Source organism: Stylophora pistillata, chromosome 9 (genome assembly GCF_964205215.1).
Source record: "Stylophora pistillata chromosome 9, jaStyPist1.2, whole genome shotgun sequence".
Taxonomy (NCBI): Eukaryota; Metazoa; Cnidaria; class Anthozoa; order Scleractinia; family Pocilloporidae; genus Stylophora; species Stylophora pistillata.
Window position 1 is genome coordinate 16,852,701 of NC_142527.1, and position 16,927 is coordinate 16,869,627.

At 38.4% G+C, this 16,927-nt stretch overlaps 2 long non-coding RNA genes across 2 annotated transcripts; both read left to right on the plus strand.

The window, feature by feature from the left end:
* Positions 1-5,489: 5,489 nt before the first annotated feature.
* LOC148723564 (uncharacterized) lies at positions 5,490-6,090 on the plus strand. The gene is made up of 2 exons (XR_015991445.1): positions 5,490-5,597; positions 5,800-6,090. It is a non-coding gene; the product is annotated as an uncharacterized LOC148723564 (long non-coding RNA).
* A 132-nt stretch (positions 6,091-6,222) lies between these two features.
* LOC148723565 (uncharacterized) lies at positions 6,223-10,286 on the plus strand. The gene is made up of 2 exons (XR_015991829.1): positions 6,223-6,388; positions 6,948-10,286. It is a non-coding gene; the product is annotated as an uncharacterized LOC148723565 (long non-coding RNA).
* Positions 10,287-16,927: the final 6,641 nt, after the last annotated feature.

The window sequence follows — 16,927 nt, forward strand, 5'->3', positions numbered from 1 at the left end:
TTGGCCAATTCAGCGTCCACCATTTGCCCATGGGTGTATGCTGCTGACGTGAGCAAATGCAAAGACTAGTTTTCCGCACGCGCGCGTTTTTTCTGGTCACGTAAGATTTGTTAAATAAAAGAAACCTCTTTTGCTACAGTGTATCAATATTATGTTATAAAACAAATGGTAAACGCCACAGTGTACACTATTGAGTTATGAATGCACTTGGGAGGTTTGCTAAGCACTCAAGAGGCTAGAGTCGCTCTCGACTATCGCCTCGCGCGACTCTTACGCTTCTTTCGTGCTTAGAAACCTCCCGTGTGCATCCATAACTCAACAGTGTAAGCTGTGGTGTTCGCTCCGACCATTTGTTAAGTAGAATGTTGACGTTATAACAAAGTTAGTTGACGTAAATGTGATTTCGGGGTCTTTTACCACACATTTGGTTCTTATTGGAAAGATTGATATTGCTCATTTGTATATCCCAAAAAAGCGAATGGCGCTTACTCCTCGTTCTGATTTGGAATATCTAAGAAAACCAGGCGGGTATAATTCGCCATTATGGCATCCTAAGAAAAAACAAGATGGCCCGTTCAATCTCTAAAGTCACTTTTAACATGTCTTCCTCATTTAAATCTTTTGATGTGCTTATTGCAATGATGTATTTTGTCAAAGAGAGTAAGAGAAGCTGTTATCCTGGCTGGAAAGCTGTTGGATCAACTTGTCTTCGTTTCTTCGGCGACACAAGGAGGACCTGGGACGGTGCTCGTGCATATTGTCGGCCTCTAGGAGGAGACCTAGCACTACCAAAGATTTCTGAGCCTTTCAGCACAGCTTTGCCAAAGCTACTTAAGCTCTTGACCAACGTAGAGACGGACTTTTATGTTGGATTTCATCGATCAAGGCCAAGCGTTGGAGCTGAGAAGTGGATTTGGAACGACGGAGAGACAGTTGACAGGCAGCAGTTTAAGCGCGGTTATCCACTGAACGGTGAAGAGAATCCATGTGGCGCGTTAAGTAAGGATGACATGAAGGTTTTGAATGTCGATTGTAGCAATATGAATGGTTTCATATGGGAAAGCTACAAATGTGCGTTAAGCGACTCTCAGCGTCACTGAAACCACTTTGAAAATAAATTGTTAAGCATATTGTAAGAAATAAGCTGCTATAAGATTCCCAAGCATGCAAAATGTTTGACACTGGCCTTTCATGTACATGACATAAAAATCGATAAAAAAACACACTTATGAAACTAACTTTCAATTCAACTTTTGAAATTCATGAATTTTTCCTGGGCAACGACTTCAAAAGTTCATTCTCGCAATAATTTCACCTTTTGAAAACTTTACAGTGTGCATTGATTTGCTTCCTTGTTCGGAACAGTGAATGTGATCAAGTATGAAGCTGATAGCGAAGGCGTCTTTGAGGGGAATGGCCTTGTGACAGCAGCGGACCACTCTCAGTTTTTTTATCCTTTATTCCAAAGAGATGTAAGCTCCATTTCTCATTTTAATTAATTTTTATTACATGAAATACACCAAACTTTTGTAACTGAGATTTTAGATGAATTTGAAGATTTTTTTTTGGTTGTTTGCTTGCATAGGGAGGTGCCCGGAAATTGATAATCACACTGACCAGGAAGATCTGGGTATTCTCAACTACAATAGACATGTTTATCAGCTGCTGTGATCAACACATAAAATCGACAAAGTTGTTAGTATCTGATGGCAACATGTTTTACTCGAAGTGTGAAGAAAATGCTATGGTCAACCTTCCGCCTACTACTTTTGTGTTTCGATGTACACCACCAAGGAGTGGTACACACGTCCTATTAGAGTTCCATGGCCAGCAGTGGAATCCTCTCAGCAGCAGAGTAACGTTGTCTGGCTTTGGTAAGTAGGACCAACACGTTATCACGGAGAAGTGTGGTTTGTACGTCACAGTTGGCGAAGACGCCTATGAACGTTACATGGCATTATCACTGTAAGGAGCTTTCTATTACTCAATCGTGTCGTACACCACACCAAGACAGGTCACAAATCCGCATAGGTCGAACATGTTGATATCAGACATGTTCTCTTGTATGCTATAATCAGAATGTTAAAACGTCCGCATGTGAAGTGCGAGATGAAGATCGCGAGTAAATCAGTTTCAAATCAACTCTCCACAGGAGTGAGATAAATAAATTTCGAGATTCCCAGAGAAGATTAAAAAATTAAAACTGACGGACATCCGATTACTTAAAAACAGTTCGATGAGCAATATATATTATTTATTATACATTCTCTTACGTCATACCTGCAAGCCATAGATTTTATACATGTAGAGGTGACGTCTTGTCTGTACAAGTGCAGCTCAGGAATATGCATAATAAACAATTATTGGATTCGGTTTTCGCATGATAGCGATAATTATCAAGGCCTCAGTTTGTGTTGAGGAGAATGTGCTACCTTTCTATAATATCAAGAAATGGATAGACATTCTAGTCTTCTCGGATAAGGACAAATAAGCCGTAGGTCCCGTCTCCCGCATCTATTAATTAGATAATTTGATTAGGCAGGGGACGTTAAAGAACCCACATCACGAGATTACTGTGATGTGGTCTGGCCTGTTTACTGGGAATTGGGGGGAGGGGGCACCTGTTAAAAATTCGCCTTTATTGTTTGTAAACTGCCACTGGCAGTCTGGTAAAGTCCCCCGCACAATGTTGTAAAGCGTCTTGAACATAGGATAAGAGCGCTATAGAAATAAAAGTTACTATTATTATTATTATTGTTATTGTTATGTGGCAGTTAAAACGTCTGGATGCCAGAACCTATATATCATTTTATATATAAAATAATATATATAACATAATAATATATAACTATATATTATTATTATTATTATTATTATTATTATTATTATTTTTATTATTATTATTATTATTGTTGTCCGCCTCAGCCTTTGGCTTCGGCACATAAAACTTTTCAGCCTCGGCCTTGATAATTATCGCTATCGTGCGAAAACCGAATTCAATAATTGTTAAATACATTAACAGTCATGATTCAAGGTACTGAACGAGATAACACGATGATAAATGAACAGACTCTCCTTTTGCGGTATCGCCTTGCTCTAAAAAAAGTGGAAGAAGGGCTAAGAAGAATTTAACCGACTTACAGATGTTGATAGTGTCAAAACCCTTGACTGATCTGTAACTCTCAGCTGTATGTTATTTGTCGCTAAAAAGCTGGGGGCTTAGTCGGTCTTCATGATGAAATATGAATGTTTGTCCCTCGATGACGTTATCTGTAATGCAAATTATCACGTATGGACTGCATAATGCCTCAACATTAACTTTTTTAAAACGAAAAGTATGCAATAATCACGCAACGGTTTACATGCAAAATGACCACATTCTTGGAACATAGACAGGTAAAAACGAACGATATAATATCCCGACGTTTCGGCGACTTCATGACGCCATTATCAAGGGTACAAATGAAAATAAAATTAAAAAAGACCTTAGCATTAAGCTCCAAACCACAATCCAGCCCGTATTTATCAGTCGGAAAATTGGTCAAGACCTTAAAGAATGTGAAACCAAACCACAGCTGGTTAATCAACAGTGCGTAGTGTATCAATTTAAATGTAACCTGTGCGATACAGGGAGCTATGTTGGTTACACACGTGGGCATTTATATGCCCGCGTGGATAGCATAAGAGCACGTCATCCTCACTACGCATGCACCACGACAACGACCACGCAGGTGCTGTCCCTGAGGACCTTCTTAACTGTTTCAAAGTTCTAAAGAAGTGCATGAACAAATTCGATTGTCTTGTCAACGAGATTCTTTACATCAAACAATTAATACCGAGTTTGAACATGCAAACGGATTCTATCCGTGCCAAAGTATTTGTGTAGCTACCTCCCCTATGCAGATTAGTTGTAATTCTTGAACTCGCATTTGTTAATTTTATTTTCATTTGTACCCTTGATAATGGCGTCATGAAGTCGCCGAAACGTCGGGATATTATATCGTTCGTTTTTACCTGTCTATGTATTACTAAATCTTTATTATTGGAAACAATTCTATATTAAAAGATCAATATTATAGAAAAAAATCGTCCTAGACGGGTGTATTTTGATCTACAAATAACTCTTACATTTAAGACCTATTGAAGTATAATGACTTTCGTCGCGCACTAAGATCTTCAAACAACAGGCTGCTTGATGAGCCTAGAGTGAATCTTAAAACATATGGTGAAAGGGCTTTATCCATGGCGGCACCAAGGCTCTGGAATAAACTACTACTCCAGATCAGGCTTCATTATCAGAGGCAGTTTTTAAGGCTAATCTTAAGACTTATCTCTTTAAGCAAGCATTTGATTTCTAGTTTTTACAAGTAGTTTTTACTTTTTATTTGCAACCTTATTGTATTACATAGTGTATTTAATTCTTAGGATTTTAATTTTTACGGTTTTAGAGTATTGTAAAGCGCCAGGGACAATTAATGGAAGAAGGCGCTGTATAAATGTATATTTATTTATTTACAATCAGTTGTCAAAAGGTTTTTTTCTATTTCGAAGTAAGACTCCTCATGCAAACCTTTCCTTGACAGACTAACTCAAAAGCTTATGGAACTAGTAGGGAGTTATGGTATAGGTACGTGAACACTGAAGGATTTGCCGCACTTCGCGAGAATCCAATCTTCGCCGGAACAACCACCGATTGGATACACAACGACATTTGACTTGTCTGGCACTTTTGAAGTTAGCGACAATTATGGCGAACGATTGACAGCCTACCTTGAGGTAATCTTCATCAAGGAAAACATATCGAGTGGTATCGTCACAACGTCTAAATAAAGTTTGGAAGTTGTTATTTTAACTGATTTAAGTTCACATAGCTGAATGAACACACACATTTCAAAACTACACCATCAATCATGGACGAGTGTCTTACTAAACTTATCCTTGAAGGTTTCTACTCACATTGAAACTCATATTGCCAAATATTGACGATGGCCACAATTTCTATTTGCTGGGCTTTACGTATTAATAACATGCATATTGACTCAATTAAGCGTTAAAAAATCTGAATATAAGGTAGCTGAATCATTAACAGTTTCCTTTTGCGTAGGCGTGTAACTTAGTCATTTCATGTTAAATATTTTCTGAAACCCGTTCGTCTTCGCAAAGTAGGTACCAAAGAGTGGGAGCTATACTTTCTCTTTGTCCTGTGGAGATGAGTGCGAATTGTGATACACAGAATATCACGAAAAAGAGCTGTTATTCGAGGAAAAGTTACCTTCAAATTCAGGACTAGTTGAGACCATGTTGATACAGTTACGCAGATGGACGATCTATAACGAGCCCGACAGGTGGGGCCTTATTAAGCTATTTTAGGTTTACTTGTGTACAAAATATTTGACGCAGTTGTGTACTTTTGGCATTATAGATGCCTGAGGAAAGAAGCCGAGTCAGGGCCGTACCTAAATAAATGTCAGTTATATAGACTGCAGGTGTACATGAAGGACGAACTGCAGTTTAAATGCTTATCTGTTGGAATGAGTGGTCAGATATTTGTAAAGGAAGAAGAACCTATCCAAGGTTCCTGTATGCATTTCCACCTGGTGAGTTATTTGTTGTGGCATTCCAGAATTTACTGCTGTCTGTCTTGTTCTTGAGCTCTTGGTGTGCGGGATTAACTTCTGTAACTTAAAGAAAAACAGCCTTCACCTTGCACTCAAATTTGCAGAACTATAATTTGACGGATAATCTACCTGTGCAGGTGACATTTACTCGATTGTGTTGGTTTTTTTTTACTCTCAACAGGAAAAAGAACCTTAAGTTTTACCATTGTGACTCCAGATGATATCAGTGCCAAAGTATTAACTCTTGGATCCGTTCTATGCATTAGTGGCAAGTTACTCATTCTCCTTATACAGAGCATGAAAGAAAGAAGCGCATGTCCGCACTGTTAATAAACTCCGCTTATTTTCGTATAACATGTAAACGAGGACTAAATAAAAACGGATTCTGACTAATTTCAAGTGAAGTAAGGAACCGCACAATCGACTTACTGATTCGCTGACTGACTGACTGAACAACTGACTTAAAACTGGCCGCGCGATTGACTACAACACTCTTTTGATTCGTTTACAACTGCTCCTAAGTTCAAGTAAAGTACTGTAGAGCACCCAGCAACTTTCAGTACATCAGTGAGGATTTATTAAACTTGTTTTGTTTTTAGCATCATACAAGTACTGTTGTCAGGGCATGTACTGTCCAGATTGTCCACTATTACTGGAGTTTCATGCTTTTGGTAACAAATACCTTGTTAATCCATCTGTCAAACTAACATGCTCAGAGAACATGTTCGAGAAAGAAACAGATGTGATTGCTCAGCCAGCACTCCTTCAAGGTATCGACAAGTGTCGACACAATGAGTGTAATTTAATTATTCATGTATTGTTATATTTTCATGAGAATGTTCTTCTATTACGAAAAAAAACCTCAAAAGCTCATTACAAGAAGTTGTACATGCATCAAAAGGTAATTAATCCGTGATTATATGGAAACAGAACTTATAACAATCAGTTTTAAGCCACAAATGAAGCCAGAATACAAATTATGCTTTGGTGATAATACAGCCGTATATAGAAGAAGTCGCCGTCATAGAGGTTTAACACTTTGCGCAATTTTGATTTGAATCGTTATTCTCAATGCAATGTTGCATTGTCAGCTTAAGAGGTCCAGGGCAGTCTGAATTAATTTAATACACCATGTAGTGTATAATTTTGCGCCTTAGTTGGAGGCCAAGCTTGCGAAAACTTCGTGCTTTCTTGCACAAGCCACATTATACCGACTTAAAAATAAATCCTCAACTACCAGGACTTTTAGAGAATTATATATTTCTATCTTGCGAAATAACTTGAGCGACTTGGTAATTGTTAAAAAATATCTTTTAACTGCATTCTTAGATTTAGTACTCCTTCACAAATGACTGAACAGAGAGGAGGGGAGAAAGAAAACTTGCTGATGTTCTTGTTAAAGGTTAGCAGTTGCCAAATTTATGAGCTAAATTAAAACATGTGTTACTTTCTGTAACTAAAAATGCCAACAGTTTTATCGTAACTGTTTATATACTTTGAATAATGCCTTCTTTTGAACGAGCAAAAAGAATCGAAAAAAGTTTCAATTTCTTTTTCATTCCAGTTGCACCATAGTTAGTACTAACTATGGTTGTAGTCACGGCGCCTCACCTTTGTTTTACATTCACGTCCTTTGAACATTGTTTTCCGTTTTCAGTTATTCCGTGTATATTTGTTATTTTATCAGGTTTGCCAGTCATTTAGGTTACGTCACATTTCATATTTTCGTGTTCATTTTTTAAGCATTGTTTCTATTGTTTGGTATAGCTTCTTCTGCCGTAGTTTTCTTGTCGTCGTAGTCGCCACATAATCTTGTAAGTTTCGTTATTTTGTCCGTAATTTTGCCTGTTTTATTTGTATTTCGTTTTGCTTTCCTGTTCTGTATATTTAACTTGTTTATGTATATTGGCTTTTAGCGAATCGCCCGTAAATAGTGCGAATTTCGGATTTGTGGATTTCGACTACACAAGTAACAAAGCCTTTCTGGAAAGCTCCGACTGCCGGCTTAGTGTTTTGCTGGTCGTCGTTCCAGAGAGTAAACAGATTGAATTTCAACCCTGCAAGCTTCTTGAAAAGCAAAATAGCAAAATAGCAAAATTGCTACTATTGCTTAGTGGCTTCCCTGATGTTTTGTCTTCTTTTATGCCGTTCAAGATAAGAAACAGGCAGAGCAGAAGGCCGAAATTAACGGATATCGAGGTTACGTGCCACGCTTTAACACTTATTTTATGCCGGAAAAATTCAATAGCATTTAGAGCTTCTATTGTGTGGAATCCCCTCACCCCGGATCTCGCAAAGACATCCAATGTCAAGAACTATACAAGAATGGCCTCTAAATCCGACAAATTACGCAACTTAGACTCCCAGGCGGAATATCCGCAAACAATGCCTCACAATAATGATAAATATTTTCTATATTATTGAGACGATTTTAACATATCTTTATCCTAGGTTTTAGTTCAATTGCACGACCCCATAAGCGGCAACGCTTTAATCACCATCGTGTTGAAATAAAAGTTGTTGTTGTTGTTGTTGGTTACGCGTCCGGCCATCTTGATCAGCTATTCATGCGACCAGTTCAACATTCGAACTTCAAAAATTCTATCAGGTGTAATGGCAGTAGTAAGCCAGGGTATTTCAGAAAAAGTTACTTTGCTGAGCCCGTGGAACAACAGATCAGCAGACAAATATGGAGGTTGTCTCAAGTTGAGGTTTCTAATGTTCGGACCTGGTGCTAAAGGATTGGAGATTCATCAGCAACTTGAAACAAATCAGTGGCACATCTGGAAAGATTCTGAGAACACGATGCCATACTGGCGACGTGGACAAGTTTCTCTGAGTTCTCTTGCGAGGAGCAAGATAATACAAGAAAAACAGCATGTAGACCTACACTTTTTCGCTTTGAAAAAGTTTTTATAAGAGGTTTGATGTAGATTTCATAGTTAAGGTTGTTTTGGCAAACTGAGAGGAAGTCGGTCGCCAGTGTTTTAATTCGCCGTTGAGTTTTGGGATGTATAGGACTCAAAAATGTTTGTCGGTTTGGAACCCAGGATTCTGCTTTGATAGTTCTCAAAAGATCTACTCTTGTACGACGAAACTCGCTAAATTCTTTGCATGTGTTTATTCTTATGCAAGGTTGTCATCAAAGGACTCAAGAATACTTATTATGAAGTCATACTGTCATGAAACAGTTGGATCAGAGCATCTGAATATTGAAAACTTTAAAAGTGCACCAACCCACTGTTAATCTTTATCACCATCGACCCTCCATTTGTTCATCTTTGTCAGACGGTGCATCTCACAGCGAATTAGTACCGCCTTAGGCTCATTATATAGCTGTTGCTTGGGTTCTCTGGTCAGCTACTGAGCTACCAGAATTCTAATGAGGCAAAGGAATTTGAATATCTGTTTCAATACGTCTTTTTTTTAAATTTATTGCAACGCAGTTGTTAGGAGGATAATGAACAGTTTTAGGAATTTTTTGGATATCTCAAGAAAGCTGAAATGGTAAATTGGCCATCGTAACGATAACAAAAGCTGACGTTTCGAGCGTTAGCCCTTCGTCGGAGCGAATAGAGGAATTGTGGGTTGTGTGTGCTTTTAAAGGCAGAAAATGGAGCTACGTTATTGGTGGGAACATGGGAACGAGAAAAACACGAATAAATTAGTGGAATGAAAAGCGTTCGTTGATCCCTGTGATAAACTGCTGGTTTGAAAGATGAGCTTTTGTTCAAGAGTTTTACGGCTTTCCGTGCTACCTAAGTGTAAGGAAAGAGCGCAGATTGCCATATGTTGCTTAGAATTATTAGGTAAATTAAAGTGTCTAGCGACGGATTTCGATGTGTCCTTGTCATTCTTTTCCACGTCGCGAAGGTGTTCTCGGAATCGGTCACCTAGTCTTCTGCCTGTTTCGCCGATGTATATCTTTGTGCAATAAGTGCAAGTTATGCAATAGATTACATTGGTGGAGGTGCACGTGAAGTGATCGGGGATCTTAATGGATCGTTTGGGTCCCGATATTTTATTAGTGTTGTGAATGAAAGGACACGTTTTGCATCGTGGACGAGTGCATTTAAAAGTGCCTGGTTGGTCATCAGTCTGAAAAGAACTTCTGACCAAAAAATTGCCTATGTTTTTGTCGCGTTTGAATGAAATGAGCGGAGGCTGCGAAAAGATAGTGCTTGTCTCTGGATCGTTTTGAAGTAATTTAAAGTTTTTAAGAACGATGGATTTGACTGAGTGGTTGTGAGGGTAAAACGTGAGAGTGAATGGAATGCGGTCGGAATCTTCCTTTAGTGACGTTTGTAGTGCTGAATGTCGATCAGTAAGTTGGGCGCGTTGGTAACCCGCTTGAACGACAGAAACATGGTAACCACGTTTATCGAAAAACTGGCACATTGATTCTGATTTGTGGTGGAAATCAGAGTCATCACTGCATAAACGGCGAAGTCTTAGAAACTGAGTAAAAGGAATGGAATTCTTAACGTGAGATGGATGCGAAGACGAATATAACAATTAATTTTGCGAGTCTGTAGGTTTGTAATACACACTAGTCCATAAACCGTTGCCTTCAATTGAAACTTTGATGTCTAAAAAGGATAGAGAATTGTCAGAAATTTCCCAGGTATATTTCAGAGCCGGGGGAAAAGAATTGACTGCGGTTATGAATTGAGTGAGCTCCTTTCTGGTAGAGGAGGTAGCGCCGATACAGTCGTCGATGTAGCGACCTTAGAGTTTAGGTTTGGACCCGTTGTATTGGCTGAAAAATTGGTGTTCGACAAAACCTACAAAAAGATTGCCTTAGCTAGGTCCCATTTTGGTGCCCATGACGACACCATTGGTTTGTTTGAAGAAGTTGTCCCCGAATGAAAAACAATTGAGTGTGAGCCCTAGTTCGGCTAAGCGTAGTAGTGTTTCAGATTTAGGTTCCTTAACAGTACGTTGATCAAAAAAATATTTAAGGGCCAGAAAGCCTTCGCCATTAGTTTTAGAAATTGGTTGTTTTTTGGATATTAACTAGAGGCATTTTGTGGCTGAATATCTTCAGTCTGAAACTTTTTACTCGGTTTTATATATCCAGTCGAATTAAGTAGTTACATTTTGCTAATCAAGTACATGTTTTTAATTTCTCAACAGAAGTTTGAGATCTAATGAAAAAAGTTCCCTGGAGATGGGAATGTTTAGCCAGCGGAGTATTTAACATATATGTAAGTATCTTCTGAATGCTCTCCACTTTCTTTTCACTGTGAATCATTCCAGAAGCCTTTCGTTCCATTGTTTCTAGGTTGCATAGTTCATTGCCCCTTTTCATATCATTGTCAGTATTCATTTCGATTCGTTCAAAAGATAGGGCCGAAAATGTATGGTAGATCATCGAACGACCTGTAAGAATGTGGTACCTAGTCAAGTCAAACTTTTTCACTTTGGGTGGTGCGGATTTTCTTACATTAACACGAGGACCACTCCGTTAAATGACCACTCTATAGCAACAATCTCTTTGCAACAGCAATCTGTTTGCTCCTCAGTGAAATCCTGTTTAAACATTTTCTTTAGCGAATCATGCTTAAATTTCTGAAAAGGTTCGAATACATGGGCCATTCGATTCTGGATTATCTCAAAACATCTTAAAACAGCATGTTTGCGTATGGATAATGATTTATCATGTCCGTGACTGAATTTAATCTTCGTTTATAGTGTTATGCAGGTATCTAGACCATAACAGGATAGTGGACCTTCCTATTGAAACTTTTCACGCTTTGGGCCGGTTAAGAACACTGTAAGTGAGATTAAAAGACTTTAACCGCCTCCCGGTTAGCTCAATGGATTGAGCGCTGGACTGTTGTGCGGGAGGTCGAGGGTTCGAGCCCCGGCCGGACCAACACTCAAGGTCCTAAAATAATTGAGAAGAATATGCTACCTTTCTATAACATCAAGAAATGGTTAGATATTCTAGTCTTCCCGGATAGGACGAATAAATGGAGGTCCCGTCTCCTGCAGGGTTAGGGGTAGGAGACGTTAATTTCCCACGCACTGTGTGATGGATGTCCTCCCCTGGGGTGGGATGGGTGGGTTTGTTGGAGCTTAAACCTCGTAGGGGACCCATCTCCTATTTTTTCTGCTCCAGTACTTGGTACAAATCATTAAATAAACTTTTACTTATCACCTATGTAATCAGAAAACTCAAGAAAACATCCTCGGCTCGGTTATAATCTGCTCCTTATTCAGACCTGTAATGAGCAAGATACTGCTTTTTTTCAGCGCGATGGATCATTTCACTCATTGCTGTTATGCTGTTAAAGCCATTCCTCAAATACATTGTGATGCTCCTGCAGATGGTTTCTAAAGCTGTGATGGCCTTATGAAAAACAAAAATCTTCAGATTTTCATATGGATCCTTGGAATCTCAGCATTTGCAAGGAATTTGATTGTGGTAATATGGAGATGTTTCTTGGAGGAAGATAATCGAGTTCACTCATTCCTCTTAACAAATTTAGCGGTATCTGATTTTCTTATGGGATGTACTTATTAATAATCGCCATTAAAGACAGTCAGTGGCAAGGAGTGTATTTTAAACATGACGCATCCTGGAGGACCGGTAAATTGTGTCAGTTTGCCGGAGTTTTGTCCATGGTTTCAAGTGAGGTGTCTGTGGCAATGCTGACAATTATCACAGCTGACCGACTTGTTTGCATAGTGTTTCCATTCAGATTCAAGAGGTATTCTTTCAATCGTACATGTTTTTTGCGCACAGTTATGTGGCTTTTAGGAATCATGCGTTGGTTTTTATGGTCGTTCGGCCATGTGTCTTCCTCTCCAGTTGTCATCTGACAGACCAGCAGGTTGGAAGTATTCGATCTCTTTCTTCATCGCCTTTAATTTCGTGGCCTTCATGTTTATGCTTGGTGCTTACATTGCCATGTTCGTTACGGTAAAGAAAATCGGCGGAGCGTCAGATCGACCAGCGTTAGAAACGAGACTGCTATGGCGACAAAAATAATGTTCATAATCCTCACAGACATTTTTTGTTGGATGCCAGTCATCGTAATCATTGGAATATTATCTTTAAAAGGAAACCTGTATGACCCAAAGCAGCTTGTGTATGTTTGGATGGCAGTTTTTTTTCTTCCCGTGAATTCCTCCATCAATCCTCTCCTTTACACATTTTCTACCACTACCTCCAGGAAAAAGTTGAAAACTCTGACGGGAACGATGAACTCATTCATAAACTGTAGAAACATATCCCATTCCTCTGGTAGGGCAATTTCCTTGACTGATTCTAACAGCTGTTTTCTGTTCTCTTTTTCTCCGCCCCAGTGTTCTGTGCTCAAATAGTAACATTTGCGGGGATTTGGAATTAGACCGGCCAAAACAATTTCTTCGTTGTTACATGTTTTCGAGTCAGGTCTTCCCTAGTGAAGAAACAGGAAAGTTAAGGGTCTTCAAGAAAAGCAAGGTCATCAAAAACCCAGCGACTGAACTTAAGGGTAAACTCAAATATCCTTATCGAGCACCCATCTGAAGAAAAGAAAAAAGAAAAAACCTCTCTCACTTCAGTTGCAAATATGCACGACGCAAGGTTTTTTTAAAATGTTATTGTTGAGTTTAATAAGACTATAACTGATTAAATGAGATAAAGTAGGTCGAAATTTGGAGATATTTGCCAAACTTAATTCCATTTGACACGAAAAATATGCTATCTATGTTAGCGAAATTAAGTTCCGTAAAAACGAATAACTATGTGTTCGGTACCTCACTTTTTACATGTCTAGACTTCTTGAACTGGGTTTGGAATTAGACCGGCCAAAACAATTTCTTCGTTGTTACATGTTTTCGAGTCAGGTCTTCTCTAGTGAAGAAACAGGAAAGTTTCTGGTCTCCGGAATCAAATCTATTGTAAAACGGCTCTAACGGAGTAAAATAGCATAAAATTACAAGTGCGGGGATCGAGAAGAAATACTGATACAAATTTAAATGATAATTAGAAATTAAAACTTCACACTGTTCTACAGGAGGACAAAGGAGATTAGAAACACACCATGATATAACACCGAATAAAGGCTGTTAGTTTCGAAAGAAACTGTTAGGGGCTGCGTCGGTGGGAGTAACGAAATAATTTGGATATACCAACAAAGTTGAAATGGTAAATTGGCCATCGTAACGATTACAAAAGCTGACGTTTCGAGCGTTAGCCCTTCGTCGGAGCGAATAGAGGAATTGTGGGTTCTTCAATACGTTTTATGAAACCGCAGTACACATATATTATTTTCATATATTCAAACTCATCAAAATTACCTTGTTAAACAAATCTTTGTCGGCTTCAAATTTAGCACATTGAAAATACAAGTTACCGGCCATTTGAAACCTACGAAAAATTCAGTTTTTCATCAGTTTCTCTCTTTCCGATTTTCATTCTGTTAAACCCGGTTTGACTAAACAACTTCTGCTAAAGGGAATAGGGTATTAGAAGGATAATTCAAATGCATTATAATAGATTAAACCACAAGTCTCGGTAGCTTTCCGTTGGGAGGTTTAACCTGTAAGCGACATTTAGTCGCAAATTCTCAGGTTGCAAATGTTTACACTACCATAGCCTGTGCCAGCCAACTGCACTATCATATCACTCATAGGTATGCCATCAGGTACTGGACAGAAATAACCAGTTATGTTAACGTCCGTGCACAGGGATATGTTACTTGCTGGGCGAAGAAAGACAGTATGGAAATGTGCCTGTTAGAATACTTCACAAGATCTAAAGAGAAAGACTGGAAAAACGAAGTTGAAATTTAACAAAAATAGAAAAAAATGGCGCACACGACAACCTGATTGCATACCGCTGGCATTCTAGAGGCAAGTCAATTTTTACATCATTACTTTCTCTTTGGAAAGCAAATAAGGCGATGTAATTGTTGTACTAATTTTTTATTTCAGCCTGTGATGTTGATATAAGGTCTCATAACGCGAACTTTCTCTGACGCGTAGGTACGACCAGTGAAAGGAGTGCTTGGGAACTTTGGACGAGCGGGAACTTTGGACGAGCCTTTCTGCTTAAACAAAATGACAACACTTGCTTTTTGCGCGAGGAAGTTATTCGACAATTTCGCAAATTGATGGAAACAGTAACTGTTGTTGGTTACAGTAATTGTCAGTCTGCACGCAGTGAGGTGAGTATACCATTACCTAAAAAAATTACTTAGCATCTCTTCATTGACGGATAAATGTTTTCACGTTTCATTGGGATTGTAGATCAAGGAGATTCTTACATTGTGCAAGAGCGAAGAGGACGACCTACAGGACGCCACAAATAGCAAGGAAACCCTATAAAGAAAAACCCTATAAAGAAAAACCCTATAAAGAAAAACCCTATAAAGAAAAACCCTATAAAGAAAAACCCTATAAAGAAAAACCCTATAAAGAAAAACCCTATAAAGAAAAACCCTATAAAGAAAAACCCTATAAAGAAAAACCCTATAAAGAAAAACCCTATAAAGAAAAACCCTATAAAGAAAAACCCTATAAAGAAAAACCCTATAAAGAAAAACCCTATAAAGAATAAGTAGCTTCCCTAAGGATAGTACAAGGTTTTAACCCAGCAAAGCATCGCAACGTCAAAACTGTTGGTAACTACAGTCACATCTAAATGAGAATCTCAAGATGCATGCATGTTTAATTAAACCGGCATGGTTTGTTCTTCATGTAATAACTTAGTTCTCAACATATCTACCCCTTCCTTTTGATGATATTAATGCTACAACAGAAGAGCTTTACTGGTGGTCTTGGAAATTTTTGGCAACCGCGGGGGTGTTGCTTAGCTTACGAGGTCGAACAAACTGTCAAACGTTCCAATGTTCAGGTTTGATCAGTTAGTAATTAAATATATAGATTTAGCCAAGCCTAAAAGTGGAGCTCCCAAGTTCATAATATTAATGATAACATAAAAGATGTGCATTTCCCAAGATTCGCCTGAGACACCCCTTCGTTTTGATAGTCTCCCCTACCCTACCCGTGTAATCTGAAGGCACGAACGTACCTACGTACGTACATACGCTCGGTCAGTCACATGACAACCAAACGAAGAGGTTGACCATATTCCATGGGTATGGGGCTCTGTCCCACGCGCGTGGGAGCCCCGCTAATACAATTGTTTGTTATCCGGCGCTGAGACATGATATGGAATCATCTACCACTCAGTTTCATCTTTGTCGTCATACACGCATTTTTCAACAGATGGTAATTCATAACAGTTGCACTTTAGCATATGTTTTTACATTAGTTTTGTTTTTTGTTTCTCTCGTTGAAAGCAAGCTTTGACTTGCAGTTTTTTTCCTTGTAATTCATGTTGCAATTCATGCTGTAATTCATGTTGTTACATGCACTATACGTGTTTTCGCAGTCAAAATTATCTTAACACCGACTATTTCACTCTTTCGATCATAGTTATTCAGTAAAATGTACTGTTTAAGAATCCTTGAGAACCCAGGTTTTCAGTAAAGTAATGGATCTTGGTTTACTAGATACTGCAAAAGAAAGTTTGTTGAGAAGATGTTTATCCTTTTGACTGGTTATCATCATCATCATTATTATTATTATCATTAGTTTTTTTCATTTGATTCCTGATTTGTCTGACAAATTTAGGTGTCTATCGGACAGATATATCCGGTACTGCTAAATGACTTTTTTATTCAGAGATTAATAGAATGAAAGATATTCACCTTCGTAAATTCTCTAAGAGCGAAACGATGCGAAGAGACATCGCGGTTGCCAAACTTACCCATAACACCTTGCTAACCAAGTAAGGAATTACCCGACGCGACTAAGCGCGACTAGTTTGTTAAAATCGGGATAATTTACCCTCCTATCTCAACATTTTTGTTTCTTTTCTTAATTTTTACTCAGTCCATATGAATATGTACACGCGGGGACTACAATAATGCCTTCTCGGGTTTGTGGCCTCTGGGCTAGTAACCCTGTGGGGGTAATAAGTTTGCTACCCAAGAGTGCTTTGTAGCTTTGAAGTACACGTTTAATGAAACGAAAGTGCGAGCAACATTTTGGGTTAATCAAATGATGTCAAAGTTATTTGTAAAATCTCAAGAGAAAAGAAGTTTCACTGGAGTCCATTAAACTCTTTAATTACCTCTTCGTCCGTTTACATAATTTTTTTTTTATCAAAAGATATTAAATTCCTATTTGTGGTATTTGTTGTCATTAAGATTTAACCCAACCTTGTGGCTTCAAAATTTACAACACTTCAAAAAATACAAATGTAATGCTCTAGTCTAAAACATTTTCGTCACTAAACGGGATTTATT